At 56.6% G+C, this 16,021-nt stretch overlaps 6 non-coding genes across 6 annotated transcripts; all 6 read left to right on the top strand.

Annotated features, from left to right (window-relative positions):
- The first annotated feature begins 696 nt into the window (after positions 1–696).
- Positions 697–789, top strand: LOC133086362 (small nucleolar RNA SNORD116). Its single transcript, XR_009700118.1, has one exon. It is a non-coding gene; the product is annotated as a small nucleolar RNA SNORD116 (small nucleolar RNA).
- Positions 790–3,478: 2,689 nt separating this feature from the next.
- LOC133086361 (small nucleolar RNA SNORD116) lies at positions 3,479–3,571 on the top strand. The gene has a single exon (XR_009700117.1). It is a non-coding gene; the product is annotated as a small nucleolar RNA SNORD116 (small nucleolar RNA).
- A 2,689-nt stretch (positions 3,572–6,260) lies between these two features.
- On the top strand, positions 6,261–6,353 carry LOC133086360 (small nucleolar RNA SNORD116). Its single transcript, XR_009700116.1, has one exon. It is a non-coding gene; the product is annotated as a small nucleolar RNA SNORD116 (small nucleolar RNA).
- A 2,689-nt stretch (positions 6,354–9,042) lies between these two features.
- Positions 9,043–9,135, top strand: LOC133086359 (small nucleolar RNA SNORD116). The gene has a single exon (XR_009700115.1). It is a non-coding gene; the product is annotated as a small nucleolar RNA SNORD116 (small nucleolar RNA).
- Positions 9,136–11,830: 2,695 nt separating this feature from the next.
- Positions 11,831–11,923, top strand: LOC133086358 (small nucleolar RNA SNORD116). The gene has a single exon (XR_009700114.1). It is a non-coding gene; the product is annotated as a small nucleolar RNA SNORD116 (small nucleolar RNA).
- A 2,695-nt stretch (positions 11,924–14,618) lies between these two features.
- LOC133086356 (small nucleolar RNA SNORD116) lies at positions 14,619–14,711 on the top strand. Its single transcript, XR_009700112.1, has one exon. It is a non-coding gene; the product is annotated as a small nucleolar RNA SNORD116 (small nucleolar RNA).
- Positions 14,712–16,021: the final 1,310 nt, after the last annotated feature.

Below are 16,021 nucleotides of genomic sequence, written 5' to 3'. Positions count from 1 at the left end.
TGGCGTTTACTGTTGGAGGTGTCTGCAGAGGGCCACAGCGACACCCAGAGACCAAGACGCGTATTCAGCGCCACACACAGGAACCCACAAGCGCATCCTCGTGCGCAGTCACAGTCACACACGCCCACTCACGTGAATACACAGATACAGTGTCTGACACACCGACCAATGTACGTGCCTAACTTCCTCCAGTCATGCTGTGAGACACGCAATCAGTTTTCGGTAATGGATAGTGGTACTTGGAAAGCAGGTTCTGGGCTCACGGCAAGGTAAGTGTTCGCAAGAATCATGTTCTCTGAACCGTGGTGCAATTCAGAAGCCTGCATGATTTCTGTCCACTTCTCAGGTGCAGCTGCAGGGCAAGGCTGGCCGTCGGCAAAGACAAGAAGACCTTCGCGTTGTCTGATGACTGGATGTCCTAAGGAGAACTGGAAAAAGTGGGGCGGGCGCACGTTGCTGAGCGTGGCTGTGGATAACTCAGGACGGTATGCATTCACCCATACTAAAATGTGCCATTGGATATTAGGTTTTCATCAGATGGGCCCAGTGGCTGCAAGAGTGGATTGATTGTTGGTCTTGCTGAGTGGCCTGAAGACTGTGGATTCCCCAGGCTGTTGGAGTACTTCCGGGTCATGGCTCCTCTGCAGAGCCCCACGGCCTGCCCGTTTGTGTTCTGCAGCGTCCCAGCATGTGCTTGGATCGATGATGACACCCTTGTATGCATTCCTTGGAAAATCTGAACAAAATGAGTGAGAACGCTCTACCGTCTCCTTATCGAAACTGAGGTCCAGCACGTTTCCTCTCTCGGGGGTATGGGACAGTTAGGAGTGAGGGCCGACGTCCCCTGCTGACAGGCATGCAAACACCACTAAGGGCTCCAGCATTGGAGGGACTCCTGTGTGAGGGTCGACCGTGTCTGCCCATAAGCTGGGTCATCTATGAATCCCCGGTCCCTGCTAAAAGACCGCTGAGGGAATACAAGGGGCCAGGCTCTCCTGCTAGTCTTCAGAGTCGGAGCGTGTGCTGGTGGAGGCCCAGTGAGCTTGCAGCTTGGAGAGGTGTGTTTTGGCCAGGATCACGCTTTGTGCATGCCGCTTCGGAGGTTGATTCTGGAAGCCAAAGTGAGCAAGCTTCCCTGGTTGGAGCCTGGAGCCTCAGGCCAGGCCTGAGGCCCTCTGTGATGTTGTGTGTGGTGTGGTGAGGTTCCTGAGTGCCCGGTGGGGCTGGAGCAGTGAGCAGGGGTGGGCTGGAGTTGAGCGATGGCAGAAGGGGGCCGATGGACTAGGCCACGGGGCTGCCCCTTTCAGCTCCTCTGCTGAAGCTGCCGGCACACTGTTGGTGCTAAGTGGATCATCGTGGAGTGGGCTGAGGATCGAGTGCTGCATTTAAGCCTGTGTGGTGGCTGGGGGCCTGGAGAGAAAGTTAAGGTATCATGAGGACACGTCCTATGTAATGTCGTGGGATGGGCTGTCATCATTGGGTTGCAGGTGCTGGCCTCAGCTTCCCGAGGATGTGTCTTGTTCGTGAAGGGCTGGCATCAGCTGCCTATGGAGGGGATGGCTTTGGCAGTTCATGAGGATGTAGTGAGGTAGGTAACCTGTGTAGAGTTGCGATCCCATTTCCGGAGGAGTGACTCCACACGGGTGTCTTGCGGGACGTAGAGAAGATGGACATGCTGAGGCATCTGTGCCGGCCTCCTTGGGGGTAGGTGAGTTATGGGAACAAGCCCTTTGGTCGTTTTGTTCCTTCTTTTGGGAATGTGCAAAGCGATAGTGTTTCTCCCGGAGGGCATGACGCGGCCGGCCCATGTGGCATGCAGGCCGTTCGAAGAGCCAGAGCTTTATCCGGAGCAGTCCATTGGCCGGGAAGAGATGGGGACACAGTTGCCCTGCCAGGTGCCCTGCCGTGGCCAACCACCTTTCCCTTTCAGGCTTCCAAGTCCCCTCGCATGGCAGAGGTCTTCCATTGAAAGTCTGTCTGTGGTCCTCGGGGACAGTGCCTTTGATCACTGTGAGTTCCTCGGTAGTGTCGCTGTGGCAGTGGAGAATTGCCAGGATGCATGCGGTGCCGTGGGCCTCATCAAAGCAGACAGGCTTGCGGTCTGTCTTCCCTGGTGTTCAGTGTCCCCGTGTTCGCATGACGTCTGTGGCTTCAAGTAGGGTTGAGTCGCCCTGCAGGCAGCAGGAGGGCACTTAGGACGAGGCTGTGAAGCGTTTGAGCGTTTCCTCAGTGGTCTGGGCCGCGAAACCTGCCAGTTGGAAGCTTGCCGATACGTGGCCGGGAAGGTGGCCTAATTTCCGCTGTCAGGTCCCAACCTGTGTCCTGGTTGCTGAAGCCCAACACTTCCCGTTGTGGGCATTCCCACGGGGTCACGGAAAGTGATATGGTCTAGTTGGCGAGAAGAGGCACTTGGGCCGAAGTTCGTTAGCCCCTTGAGTAGTGCCGGGCTGCATCTTGCCTGTAGGCAACTGCAGGTCGGAGTCAGCCCCCCCATGGGAGGTTCCCTTGCTTCTGGGAGCGCTGGGAGTGACCCCAAGGGCACATCAGATGTGCTTGTAGGTGGCAGGGTCTCCAGGTCCACGTAGATGTGACACCCACGGCCGGGAGGCAGGTCTCGTCCAGTCTTTGTGCTTTGGTCAGAAGGCGTGGCTGTGGGAGAGCGGGAGTCTGTGACCTATTTCAGCAGCCCCTGGGGGTTAAACTTCGCATGCGGCCTCTTGAAGCTGACAGGGGTCTTTCTCCTTTCAGTTGGGGGTCCAACCAGGGTGCTGTGTATAAACTGTGGCGTTTACTGTTGGAGGTGTCTGCAGAGGGCCACAGCGACACCCAGAGACCAAGACGCGTATTCAGCGCCACGCACAGGAACCCACAAGCGCATCCTCGTGCGCAGTCACAGTCACACACGCCCACTCACGTGAATACACAGATACAGTGTCTGACACACCGACCAATGTACGTGCCTAACTTCCTCCAGTCATGCTGTGAGACACGCAATCAGTTTTCGGTAATGGATAGTGGTACTTGGAAAGCAGGTTCTGGGCTCACGGCAAGGTAAGTGTTCGCAAGAATCATGTTCTCTGAACCGTGGTGCAATTCAGAAGCCTGCATGATTTCTGTCCACTTCTCAGGTGCAGCTGCAGGGCAAGGCTGGCCGTCGGCAAAGACAAGAAGACCTTCGCGTTGTCTGATGACTGGATGTCCTAAGGAGAACTGGAAAAAGTGGGGCGGGCGCACGTTGCTGAGCGTGGCTGTGGATAACTCAGGACGGTATGCATTCACCCATACTAAAATGTGCCATTGGATATTAGGTTTTCATCAGATGGGCCCAGTGGCTGCAAGAGTGGATTGATTGTTGGTCTTGCTGAGTGGCCTGAAGACTGTGGATTCCCCAGGCTGTTGGAGTACTTCCGGGTCATGGCTCCTCTGCAGAGCCCCACGGCCTGCCCGTTTGTGTTCTGCAGCGTCCCAGCATGTGCTTGGATCGATGATGACACCCTTGTATGCATTCCTTGGAAAATCTGAACAAAATGAGTGAGAACGCTCTACCGTCTCCTTATCGAAACTGAGGTCCAGCACGTTTCCTCTCTCGGGGGTATGGGACAGTTAGGAGTGAGGGCCGACGTCCCCTGCTGACAGGCATGCAAACACCACTAAGGGCTCCAGCATTGGAGGGACTCCTGTGTGAGGGTCGACCGTGTCTGCCCATAAGCTGGGTCATCTATGAATCCCCGGTCCCTGCTAAAAGACCGCTGAGGGAATACAAGGGGCCAGGCTCTCCTGCTAGTCTTCAGAGTCGGAGCGTGTGCTGGTGGAGGCCCAGTGAGCTTGCAGCTTGGAGAGGTGTGTTTTGGCCAGGATCACGCTTTGTGCACGCCGCTTCGGAGGTTGATTCTGGAAGCCAAAGTGAGCAAGCTTCCCTGGTTGGAGCCTGGAGCCTCAGGCCAGGCCTGAGGCCCTCTGTGATGTTGTGTGTGGTGTGGTGAGGTTCCTGAGTGCCCGGTGGGGCTGGAGCAGTGAGCAGGGGTGGGCTGGAGTTGAGCGATGGCAGAAGGGGGCCGATGGACTAGGCCACGGGGCTGCCCCTTTCAGCTCCTCTGCTGAAGCTGCCGGCACACTGTTGGTGCTAAGTGGATCATCGTGGAGTGGGCTGAGGATCGAGTGCTGCATTTAAGCCTGTGTGGTGGCTGGGGGCCTGGAGAGAAAGTTAAGGTATCATGAGGACACGTCCTATGTAATGTCGTGGGATGGGCTGTCATCATTGGGTTGCAGGTGCTGGCCTCAGCTTCCCGAGGATGTGTCTTGTTCGTGAAGGGCTGGCATCAGCTGCCTATGGAGGGGATGGCTTTGGCAGTTCATGAGGATGTAGTGAGGTAGGTAACCTGTGTAGAGTTGCGATCCCATTTCCGGAGGAGTGACTCCACACGGGTGTCTTGCGGGACGTAGAGAAGATGGACATGCTGAGGCATCTGTGCCGGCCTCCTTGGGGGTAGGTGAGTTATGGGAACAAGCCCTTTGGTCGTTTTGTTCCTTCTTTTGGGAATGTGCAAAGCGATAGTGTTTCTCCCGGAGGGCATGACGCGGCCGGCCCATGTGGCATGCAGGCCGTTCGAAGAGCCAGAGCTTTATCCGGAGCAGTCCATTGGCCGGGAAGAGATGGGGACACAGTTGCCCTGCCAGGTGCCCTGCCTTGGCCAACCACCTTTCCCTTTCAGGCTTCCAAGTCCCCTCGCATGGCAGAGGTCTTCCATTGAAAGTCTGTCTGTGGTCCTCGGGGACAGTGCCTTTGATCACTGTGAGTTCCTCGGTAGTGTCGCTGTGGCAGTGGAGAATTGCCAGGATGCATGCGGTGCCGTGGGCCTCATCAAAGCAGACAGGCTTGCGGTCTGTCTTCCCTGGTGTTCAGTGTCCCCGTGTTCGCATGACGTCTGTGGCTTCAAGTAGGGTTGAGTCGCCCTGCAGGCAGCAGGAGGGCACTTAGGACGAGGCTGTGAAGCGTTTGAGCGTTTCCTCAGTGGTCTGGGCCGCGAAACCTGCCAGTTGGAAGCTTGCCGATACGTGGCCGGGAAGGTGGCCTAATTTCCGCTGTCAGGTCCCAACCTGTGTCCTGGTTGCTGAAGCCCAACACTTCCCGTTGTGGGCATTCCCATGGGGTCATGGAAAGTGATATGGTCTAGTTGGCGAGAAGAGGCACTTGGGCCGAAGTTCGTTAGCCCCTTGAGTAGTGCCGGGCTGCATCTTGCCTGTAGGCAACTGCAGGTCGGAGTCAGCCCCCCCATGGGAGGTTCCCTTGCTTCTGGGAGCGCTGGGAGTGACCCCAAGGGCACATCAGATGTGCTTGTAGGTGGCAGGGTCTCCAGGTCCACGTAGATGTGACACCCACGGCCGGGAGGCAGGTCTCGTCCAGTCTTTGTGCTTTGGTCAGAAGGCGTGGCTGTGGGAGAGCGGGAGTCTGTGACCTATTTCAGCAGCCTCTGGGCGTTAAACTTCGCATGCGGCCTCTTGAAGCTGACAGGGGTCTTTCTCCTTTCAGTTGGGGGTCCAACCAGGGTGCTGTGTATAAACTGTGGCGTTTATTGTTGGAGGTGTCTGCAGAGGGCCACAGCGACACCCAGAGACCAAGACGCGTATTCAGCGCCACACACAGGAACCCACAAGCGCATCCTCGTGCGCAGTCACAGTCACACACGCCCACTCACGTGAATACACAGATACAGTGTCTGACACACCGACCAATGTACGTGCCTAACTTCCTCCAGTCATGCTGTGAGACACGCAATCAGTTTTCGGTAATGGATAGTGGTACTTGGAAAGCAGGTTCTGGGCTCACGGCAAGGTAAGTGTTCGCAAGAATCATGTTCTCTGAACCGTGGTGCAATTCAGAAGCCTGCATGATTTCTGTCCACTTCTCAGGTGCAGCTGCAGGGCAAGGCTGGCCGTCGGCAAAGACAAGAAGACCTTCGCGTTGTCTGATGACTGGATGTCCTAAGGAGAACTGGAAAAAGTGGGGCGGGCGCACGTTGCTGAGCGTGGCTGTGGATAACTCAGGACGGTATGCATTCACCCATACTAAAATGTGCCATTGGATATTAGGTTTTCATCAGATGGGCCCAGTGGCTGCAAGAGTGGATTGATTGTTGGTCTTGCTGAGTGGCCTGAAGACTGTGGATTCCCCAGGCTGTTGGAGTACTTCCGGGTCATGGCTCCTCTGCAGAGCCCCACGGCCTGCCCGTTTGTGTTCTGCAGCGTCCCAGCATGTGCTTGGATCGATGATGACACCCTTGTATGCATTCCTTGGAAAATCTGAACAAAATGAGTGAGAACGCTCTACCGTCTCCTTATCGAAACTGAGGTCCAGCACGTTTCCTCTCTCGGGGGTATGGGACAGTTAGGAGTGAGGGCCGACGTCCCCTGCTGACAGGCATGCAAACACCACTAAGGGCTCCAGCATTGGAGGGACTCCTGTGTGAGGGTCGACCGTGTCTGCCCATAAGCTGGGTCATCTATGAATCCCCGGTCCCTGCTAAAAGACCGCTGAGGGAATACAAGGGGCCAGGCTCTCCTGCTAGTCTTCAGAGTCGGAGCGTGTGCTGGTGGAGGCCCAGTGAGCTTGCAGCTTGGAGAGGTGTGTTTTGGCCAGGATCACGCTTTGTGCATGGCGCTTCGGAGGTTGATTCTGGAAGCCAAAGTGAGCAAGCTTCCCTGGTTGGAGCCTGGAGCCTCAGGCCAGGCCTGAGGCCCTCTGTCATGTTGTGTGTGGTGTGGTGAGGTTCCTGAGTGCCCGGTGGGGCTGGAGCAGTGAGCAGGGGTGGGCTGGAGTTGAGCGATGGCAGATGGGGGCCGATGGACTAGGCCACGGGGCTGCCCCTTTCAGCTCCTCTGCTGAAGCTGCCGGCACACTGTTGGTGCTAAGTGGATCATCGTGGAGTGGGCTGAGGATCGAGTGCTGCATTTAAGCCTGTGTGGTGGCTGGGGGCCTGGAGAGAAAGTTAAGGTATCATGAGGACACGTCCTATGTAATGTCGTGGGATGGGCTGTCATCATTGGGTTGCAGGTGCTGGCCTCAGCTTCCCGAGGATGTGTCTTGTTCGTGAAGGGCTGGCATCAGCTGCCTATGGAGGGGATGGCTTTGGCAGTTCATGAGGATGTAGTGAGGTAGGTAACCTGTGTAGAGTTGCGATCCCATTTCCGGAGGAGTGACTCCACACGGGTGTCTTGCGGGACGTAGAGAAGATGGACATGCTGAGGCATCTGTGCCGGCCTCCTTGGGGGTAGGTGAGTTATGGGAACAAGCCCTTTGGTCGTTTTGTTCCTTCTTTTGGGAATGTGCAAAGCGATAGTGTTTCTCCCGGAGGGCATGACGCGGCCGGCCCATGTGGCATGCAGGCCGTTCGAAGAGCCAGAGCTTTATCCGGAGCAGTCCATTGGCCGGGAAGAGATGGGGACACAGTTGCCCTGCCAGGTGCCCTGCCGTGGCCAACCACCTTTCCCTTTCAGGCTTCCAAGTCCCCTCGCATGGCAGAGGTCTTCCATTGAAAGTCTGTCTGTGGTCCTCGGGGACAGTGCCTTTGATCACTGTGAGTTCCTCGGTAGTGTCGCTGTGGCAGTGGAGAATTGCCAGGATGCATGCGGTGCCGTGGGCCTCATCAAAGCAGACAGGCTTGCGGTCTGTCTTCCCTGGTGTTCAGTGTCCCCATGTTCGCATGATGTCTGTGGCTTCAAGTAGGGTTGAGTCGCCCTGCAGGCAGCAGGAGGGCACTTAGGACGAGGCTGTGAAGCGTTTGAGCGTTTCCTCAGTGGTCTGGGCCGCGAAACCTGCCAGTTGGAAGCTTGCCGATACGTGGCCGGGAAGGTGGCCTAATTTCCGCTGTCAGGTCCCAACCTGTGTCCTGGTTGCTGAAGCCCAACACTTCCCATTGTGGGCATTCCCACGGGGTCACGGAAAGTGATATGGTCTAGTTGGCGAGAAGAGGCACTTGGGCCGAAGTTCGTTAGCCCCTTGAGTAGTGCCGGGCTGCATCTTGCCTGTAGGCAACTGCAGGTCGGAGTCAGCCCCCCCATGGGAGGTTCCCTTGCTTCTGGGAGCGCTGGGAGTGACCCCAAGGGCACATCAGATGTGCTTGTAGGTGGCAGGGTCTCCAGGTCCACGTAGATGTGACACCCACGGCCGGGAGGCAGGTCTCGTCCAGTCTTTGTGCTTTGGTCAGAAGGCGTGGCTGTGGGAGAGCGGGAGTCTGTGACCTATTTCAGCAGCCCCTGGGCGTTAAACTTCGCATGCGGCCTCTTGAAGCTGACAGGGGTCTTTCTCCTTTCAGTTGGGGGTCCAACCAGGGTGCTGTGTATAAACTGTGGCGTTTACTGTTGGAGGTGTCTGCAGAGGGCCACAGCGACACCCAGAGACCAAGACGCGTATTCAGCGCCACACACAGGAACCCACAAGCGCATCCTCGTGCGCAGTCACAGTCACACACGCCCACTCACGTGAATACACAGATACAGTGTCTGACACACCGACCAATGTACGTGCCTAACTTCCTCCAGTCATGCTGTGAGACACGCAATCAGTTTTCGGTAATGGATAGTGGTACTTGGAAAGCAGGTTCTGGGCTCACGGCAAGGTAAGTGTTCGCAAGAATCATGTTCTCTGAACCATGGTGCAATTCAGAAGCCTGCATGATTTCTGTCCACTTCTCAGGTGCAGCTGCAGGGCAAGGCTGGCCGTCGGCAAAGACAAGAAGACCTTCGCGTTGTCTGATGACTGGATGTCCTAAGGAGAACTGGAAAAAGTGGGGCGGGCGCACGTTGCTGAGCGTGGCTGTGGATAACTCAGGACGGTATGCATTCACCCATACTAAAATGTGCCATTGGATATTAGGTTTTCATCAGATGGGCCCAGTGGCTGCAAGAGTGGATTGATTGTTGGTCTTGCTGAGTGGCCTGAAGACTGTGGATTCCCCAGGCTGTTGGAGTACTTCTGGGTCATGGCTCCTCTGCAGAGCCCCACGGCCTGCCCGTTTGTGTTCTGCAGCATCCCAGCATGTGCTTGGATCGATGATGACACCCTTGTATGCATTCCTTGGAAAATCTGAACAAAATGAGTGAGAACGCTCTACCGTCTCCTTATCGAAACTGAGGTCCAGCACGTTTCCTCTCTCGGGGGTATGGGACAGTTAGGAGTGAGGGCCGACGTCCCCTGCTGACAGGCATGCAAACACCACTAAGGGCTCCAGCATTGGAGGGACTCCTGTGTGAGGGTCGACCGTGTCTGCCCATAAGCTGGGTCATCTATGAATCCCCGGTCCCTGCTAAAAGACCGCTGAGGGAATACAAGGGGCCAGGCTCTCCTGCTAGTCTTCAGAGTCGGAGCGTGTGCTGGTGGAGGCCCAGTGAGCTTGCAGCTTGGAGAGGTGTGTTTTGGCCAGGATCACGCTTTGTGCATGGCGCTTCGGAGGTTGATTCTGGAAGCCAAAGTGAGCAAGCTTCCCTGGTTGGAGCCTGGAGCCTCAGGCCAGGCCTGAGGCCCTCTGTGATGTTGTGTGTGGTGTGGTGAGGTTCCTGAGTGCCCGGTGGGGCTGGAGCAGTGAGCAGGGGTGGGCTGGAGTTGAGCGATGGCAGAAGGGGGCCGATGGACTAGGCCACGGGGCTGCCCCTTTCAGCTCCTCTGCTGAAGCTGCCGGCACACTGTTGGTGCTAAGTGGATCATCGTGGAGTGGGCTGAGGATCGAGTGCTGCATTTAAGCCTGTGTGGTGGCTGGGGGCCTGGAGAGAAAGTTAAGGTATCATGAGGACACGTCCTATGTAATGTCGTGGGATGGGCTGTCATCATTGGGTTGCAGGTGCTGGCCTCAGCTTCCCGAGGATGTGTCTTGTTCGTGAAGGGCTGGCATCAGCTGCCTATGGAGGGGATGGCTTTGGCAGTTCATGAGGATGTAGTGAGGTAGGTAACCTGTGTAGAGTTGCGATCCCATTTCCGGAGGAGTGACTCCACACGGGTGTCTTGCGGGACGTAGAGAAGATGGACATGCTGAGGCATCTGTGCCGGCCTCCTTGGGGGTAGGTGAGTTATGGGAACAAGCCCTTTGGTCGTTTTGTTCCTTCTTTTGGGAATGTGCAAAGCGATAGTGTTTCTCCCGGAGGGCATGACGCGGCCGGCCCATGTGGCATGCAGGCCGTTCGAAGAGCCAGAGCTTTATCCGGAGCAGTCCATTGGCCGGGAAGAGATGGGGACACAGTTGCCCTGCCAGGTGCCCTGCTGTGGCCAACCACCTTTCCCTTTCAGGCTTCCAAGTCCCCTCGCATGGCAGAGGTCTTCCATTGAAAGTCTGTCTGTGGTCCTCGGGGACAGTGCCTTTGATCACTGTGAGTTCCTCGGTAGTGTCGCTGTGGCAGTGGAGAATTGCCAGGATGCATGCGGTGCCGTGGGCCTCATCAAAGCAGACAGGCTTGCGGTCTGTCTTCCCTGGTGTTCAGTGTCCCCGTGTTCGCATGACGTCTGTGGCTTCAAGTAGGGTTGAGTCGCCCTGCAGGCAGCAGGAGGGCACTTAGGACGAGGCTGTGAAGCGTTTGAGCGTTTCCTCAGTGGTCTGGGCCGCGAAACCTGCCAGTTGGAAGCTTGCCGATACGTGGCCGGGAAGGTGGCCTAATTTCCGCTGTCAGGTCCCAACCTGTGTCCTGGTTGCTGAAGCCCAACACTTCCCGTTGTGGGCATTCCCACGGGGTCACGGAAAGTGATATGGTCTAGTTGGCGAGAAGAGGCACTTGGGCCGAAGTTCGTTAGCCCCTTGAGTAGTGCCGGGCTGCATCTTGCCTGTAGGCAACTGCAGGTCGGAGTCAGCCCCCCCATGGGAGGTTCCCTTGCTTCTGGGAGCGCTGGGAGTGACCCCAAGGGCACATCAGATGTGCTTGTAGGTGGCAGGGTCTCCAGGTCCACGTAGATGTGACACCCACGGCCGGGAGGCAGGTCTCGTCCAGTCTTTGTGCTTTGGTCAGAAGGCGTGGCTGTGGGAGAGCGGGAGTCTGTGACCTATTTCAGCAGCCCCTGGGCGTTAAACTTCGCATGCGGCCTCTTGAAGCTGACAGGGGTCTTTCTCCTTTTCCTTTCAGTTGGGGGTCCAACCAGGGTGCTGTGTATAAACTGTGGCGTTTACTGTTGGAGGTGTCTGCAGAGGGCCACAGCGACACCCAGAGACCAAGACGCGTATTCAGCGCCACGCACAGGAACCCACAAGCGCATCCTCGTGCGCAGTCACAGTCACACACGCCCACTCACGTGAATACACAGATACAGTGTCTGACACACCGACCAATGTACGTGCCTAACTTCCTCCAGTCATGCTGTGAGACACGCAATCAGTTTTCGGTAATGGATAGTGGTACTTGGAAAGCAGGTTCTGGGCTCACGGCAAGGTAAGTGTTCGCAAGAATCATGTTCTCTGAACCGTGGTGCAATTCAGAAGCCTGCATGATTTCTGTCCACTTCTCAGGTGCAGCTGCAGGGCAAGGCTGGCCGTCGGCAAAGACAAGAAGACCTTCGCGTTGTCTGATGACTGGATGTCCTAAGGAGAACTGGAAAAAGTGGGGCGGGCGCACGTTGCTGAGCGTGGCTGTGGATAACTCAGGACGGTATGCATTCACCCATACTAAAATGTGCCATTGGATATTAGGTTTTCATCAGATGGGCCCAGTGGCTGCAAGAGTGGATTGATTGTTGGTCTTGCTGAGTGGCCTGAAGACTGTGGATTCCCCAGGCTGTTGGAGTACTTCTGGGTCATGGCTCCTCTGCAGAGCCCCACGGCCTGCCCGTTTGTGTTCTGCAGCGTCCCAGCATGTGCTTGGATCGATGATGACACCCTTGTATGCATTCCTTGGAAAATCTGAACAAAATGAGTGAGAACGCTCTACCGTCTCCTTATCGAAACTGAGGTCCAGCACGTTTCCTCTCTCGGGGGTATGGGACAGTTAGGAGTGAGGGCCGACGTCCCCTGCTGACAGGCATGCAAACACCACTAAGGGCTCCAGCATTGGAGGGACTCCTGTGTGAGGGTCGACCGTGTCTGCCCATAAGCTGGGTCATCTATGAATCCCCGGTCCCTGCTAAAAGACCGCTGAGGGAATACAAGGGGCCAGGCTCTCCTGCTAGTCTTCAGAGTCGGAGCGTGTGCTGGTGGAGGCCCAGTGAGCTTGCAGCTTGGAGAGGTGTGTTTTGGCCAGGATCACGCTTTGTGCATGGCGCTTTGGAGGTTGATTCTGGAAGCCAAAGTGAGCAAGCTTCCCTGGTTGGAGCCTGGAGCCTCAGGCCAGGCCTGAGGCCCTCTGTGATGTTGTGTGTGGTGTGGTGAGGTTCCTGAGTGCCCGGTGGGGCTGGAGCAGTGAGCAGGGGTGGGCTGGAGTTGAGCGATGGCAGAAGGGGGCCGATGGACTAGGCCACGGGGCTGCCCCTTTCAGCTCCTCTGCTGAAGCTGCCGGCACACTGTTGGTGCTAAGTGGATCATCGTGGAGTGGGCTGAGGATCGAGTGCTGCATTTAAGCCTGTGTGGTGGCTGGGGGCCTGGAGAGAAAGTTAAGGTATCATGAGGACACGTCCTATGTAATGTCGTGGGATGGGCTGTCATCATTGGGTTGCAGGTGCTGGCCTCAGCTTCCCGAGGATGTGTCTTGTTCGTGAAGGGCTGGCATCAGCTGCCTATGGAGGGGATGGCTTTGGCAGTTCATGAGGATGTAGTGAGGTAGGTAACCTGTGTAGAGTTGCGATCCCATTTCCGGAGGAGTGACTCCACACGGGTGTCTTGCGGGACGTAGAGAAGATGGACATGCTGAGGCATCTGTGCCGGCCTCCTTGGGGGTAGGTGAGTTATGGGAACAAGCCCTTTGGTCGTTTTGTTCCTTCTTTTGGGAATGTGCAAAGCGATAGTGTTTCTCCCGGAGGGCATGACGCGGCCGGCCCATGTGGCATGCAGGCCGTTCGAAGAGCCAGAGCTTTATCCGGAGCAGTCCATTGGCCGGGAAGAGATGGGGACACAGTTGCCCTGCCAGGTGCCCTGCCGTGGCCAACCACCTTTCCCTTTCAGGCTTCCAAGTCCCCTCGCATGGCAGAGGTCTTCCATTGAAAGTCTGTCTGTGGTCCTCGGGGACAGTGCCTTTGATCACTGTGAGTTCCTCGGTAGTGTCGCTGTGGCAGTGGAGAATTGCCAGGATGCATGCGGTGCCGTGGGCCTCATCAAAGCAGACAGGCTTGCGGTCTGTCTTCCCTGGTGTTCAGTGTCCCCGTGTTCGCATGATGTCTGTGGCTTCAAGTAGGGTTGAGTCGCCCTGCAGGCAGCAGGAGGGCACTTAGGACGAGGCTGTGAAGCGTTTGAGCGTTTCCTCAGTGGTCTGGGCCGCGAAACCTGCCAGTTGGAAGCTTGCCGATACGTGGCCGGGAAGGTGGCCTAATTTCCGCTGTCAGGTCCCAACCTGTGTCCTGGTTGCTGAAGCCCAACACTTCCCATTGTGGGCATTCCCACGGGGTCACGGAAAGTGATATGGTCTAGTTGGCGAGAAGAGGCACTTGGGCCGAAGTTCGTTAGCCCCTTGAGTAGTGCCGGGCTGCATCTTGCCTGTAGGCAACTGCAGGTCGGAGTCAGCCCCCCCATGGGAGGTTCCCTTGCTTCTGGGAGCGCTGGGAGTGACCCCAAGGGCACATCAGATGTGCTTGTAGGTGGCAGGGTCTCCAGGTCCACGTAGATGTGACACCCACGGCCGGGAGGCAGGTCTCGTCCAGTCTTTGTGCTTTGGTCAGAAGGCGTGGCTGTGGGAGAGCGGGAGTCTGTGACCTATTTCAGCAGCCCCTGGGCGTTAAACTTCGCATGCGGCCTCTTGAAGCTGACAGGGGTCTTTCTCCTTTTCCTTTCAGTTGGGGGTCCAACCAGGGTGCTGTGTATAAACTGTGGCGTTTACTGTTGGAGGTGTCTGCAGAGGGCCACAGCGACACCCAGAGACCAAGACACGTATTCAGCGCCACGCACAGGAACCCACAAGCGCATCCTCGTGCGCAGTCACAGTCACACACGCCCACTCACGTGAATACACAGATACAGTGTCTGACACACCGACCAATGTACGTGCCTAACTTCCTCCAGTCATGCTGTGAGACACGCAATCAGTTTTCGGTAATGGATAGTGGTACTTGGAAAGCAGGTTCTGGGCTCACGGCAAGGTAAGTGTTCGCAAGAATCATGTTCTCTGAACCGTGGTGCAATTCAGAAGCCTGCATGATTTCTGTCCACTTCTCAGGTGCAGCTGCAGGGCAAGGCTGGCCGTCGGCAAAGACAAGAAGACCTTCGTGTTGTCTGATGACTGGATGTCCTAAGGAGAACTGGAAAAAGTGGGGCGGGCGCACGTTGCTGAGCGTGGCTGTGGATAACTCAGGACGGTATGCATTCACCCATACTAAAATGTGCCATTGGATATTAGGTTTTCATCAGATGGGCCCAGTGGCTGCAAGAGTGGATTGATTGTTGGTCTTGCTGAGTGACCTGAAGACTGTGGATTCCCCAGGCTGTTGGAGTACTTCCGGGTCATGGCTCCTCTGCAGAGCCCCACGGCCTGCCCGTTTGTGTTCTGCAGCGTCCCAGCATGTGCTTGGATCGATGATGACACCCTTGTATGCATTCCTTGGAAAATCTGAACAAAATGAGTGAGAACGCTCTACCGTCTCCTTATCGAAACTGAGGTCCAGCACGTTTCCTCTCTCGGGGGTATGGGACAGTTAGGAGTGAGGGCCGACGTCCCCTGCTGACAGGCATGCAAACACCACTAAGGGCTCCAGCATTGGAGGGACTCCTGTGTGAGGGTCGACCGTGTCTGCCCATAAGCTGGGTCATCTATGAATCCCCGGTCCCTGCTAAAAGACCGCTGAGGGAATACAAGGGGCCAGGCTCTCCTGCTAGTCTTCAGAGTCGGAGCGTGTGCTGGTGGAGGCCCAGTGAGCTTGCAGCTTGGAGAGGTGTGTTTTGGCCAGGATCACGCTTTGTGCATGCCGCTTCGGAGGTTGATTCTGGAAGCCAAAGTGAGCAAGCTTCCCTGGTTGGAGCCTGGAGCCTCAGGCCAGGCCTGAGGCCCTCTGTGATGTTGTGTGTGGTGTGGCGAGGTTCCTGAGTGCCCGGTGGGGCTGGAGCAGTGAGCAGGGGTGGGCTGGAGTTGAGCGATGGCAGAAGGGGGCCGATGGACTAGGCCACGGGGCTGCCCCTTTCAGCTCCTCTGCTGAAGCTGCCGGCACACTGTTGGTGCTAAGTGGATCATCGTGGAGTGGGCTGAGGATCGAGTGCTGCATTTAAGCCTGTGTGGTGGCTGGGGGCCTGGAGAGAAAGTTAAGGTATCATGAGGACACGTCCTATGTAATGTCGTGGGATGGGCTGTCATCATTGGGTTGCAGGTGCTGGCCTCAGCTTCCCGAGGATGTGTCTTGTTCGTGAAGGGCTGGCATCAGCTGCCTATGGAGGGGATGGCTTTGGCAGTTCATGAGGATGTAGTGAGGTAGGTAACCTGTGTAGAGTTGCGATCCCATTTCCGGAGGAGTGACTCCACACGGGTGTCTTGCGGGACGTAGAGAAGATGGACATGCTGAGGCATCTGTGCCGGCCTCCTTGGGGGTAGGTGAGTTATGGGAACAAGCCCTTTGGTCGTTTTGTTCCTTCTTTTGGGAATGTGCAAAGCGATAGTGTTTCTCCCGGAGGGCATGACGCGGCCGGCCCATGTGGCATGCAGGCCGTTCGAAGAGCCAGAGCTTTATCCGGAGCAGTCCATTGGCCGGGAAGAGATGGGGACACAGTTGCCCTGCCAGGTGCCCTGCCGTGGCCAACCACCTTTCCCTTTCAGGCTTCCAAGTCCCCTCGCATGGCAGAGGTCTTCCATTGAAAGTCTGTCTGTGGTCCTCGGGGACAGTGCCTTTGATCACTGTGAGTTCCTCGGTAGTGTCGCTGTGGCAGTGGAGAATTGCCAGGATGCATGCGGTGCCGTGGGCCTCATCAAAGCAGACAGGCTTGCG

This window comes from Eubalaena glacialis, chromosome 2 (genome assembly GCF_028564815.1).
Source record: "Eubalaena glacialis isolate mEubGla1 chromosome 2, mEubGla1.1.hap2.+ XY, whole genome shotgun sequence".
NCBI classification, from domain to species: Eukaryota; Metazoa; Chordata; class Mammalia; order Artiodactyla; family Balaenidae; genus Eubalaena; species Eubalaena glacialis.
Note: the sequence above shows the minus strand (reverse complement) of the source record. Positions and strands in the feature narration are given on the sequence as shown.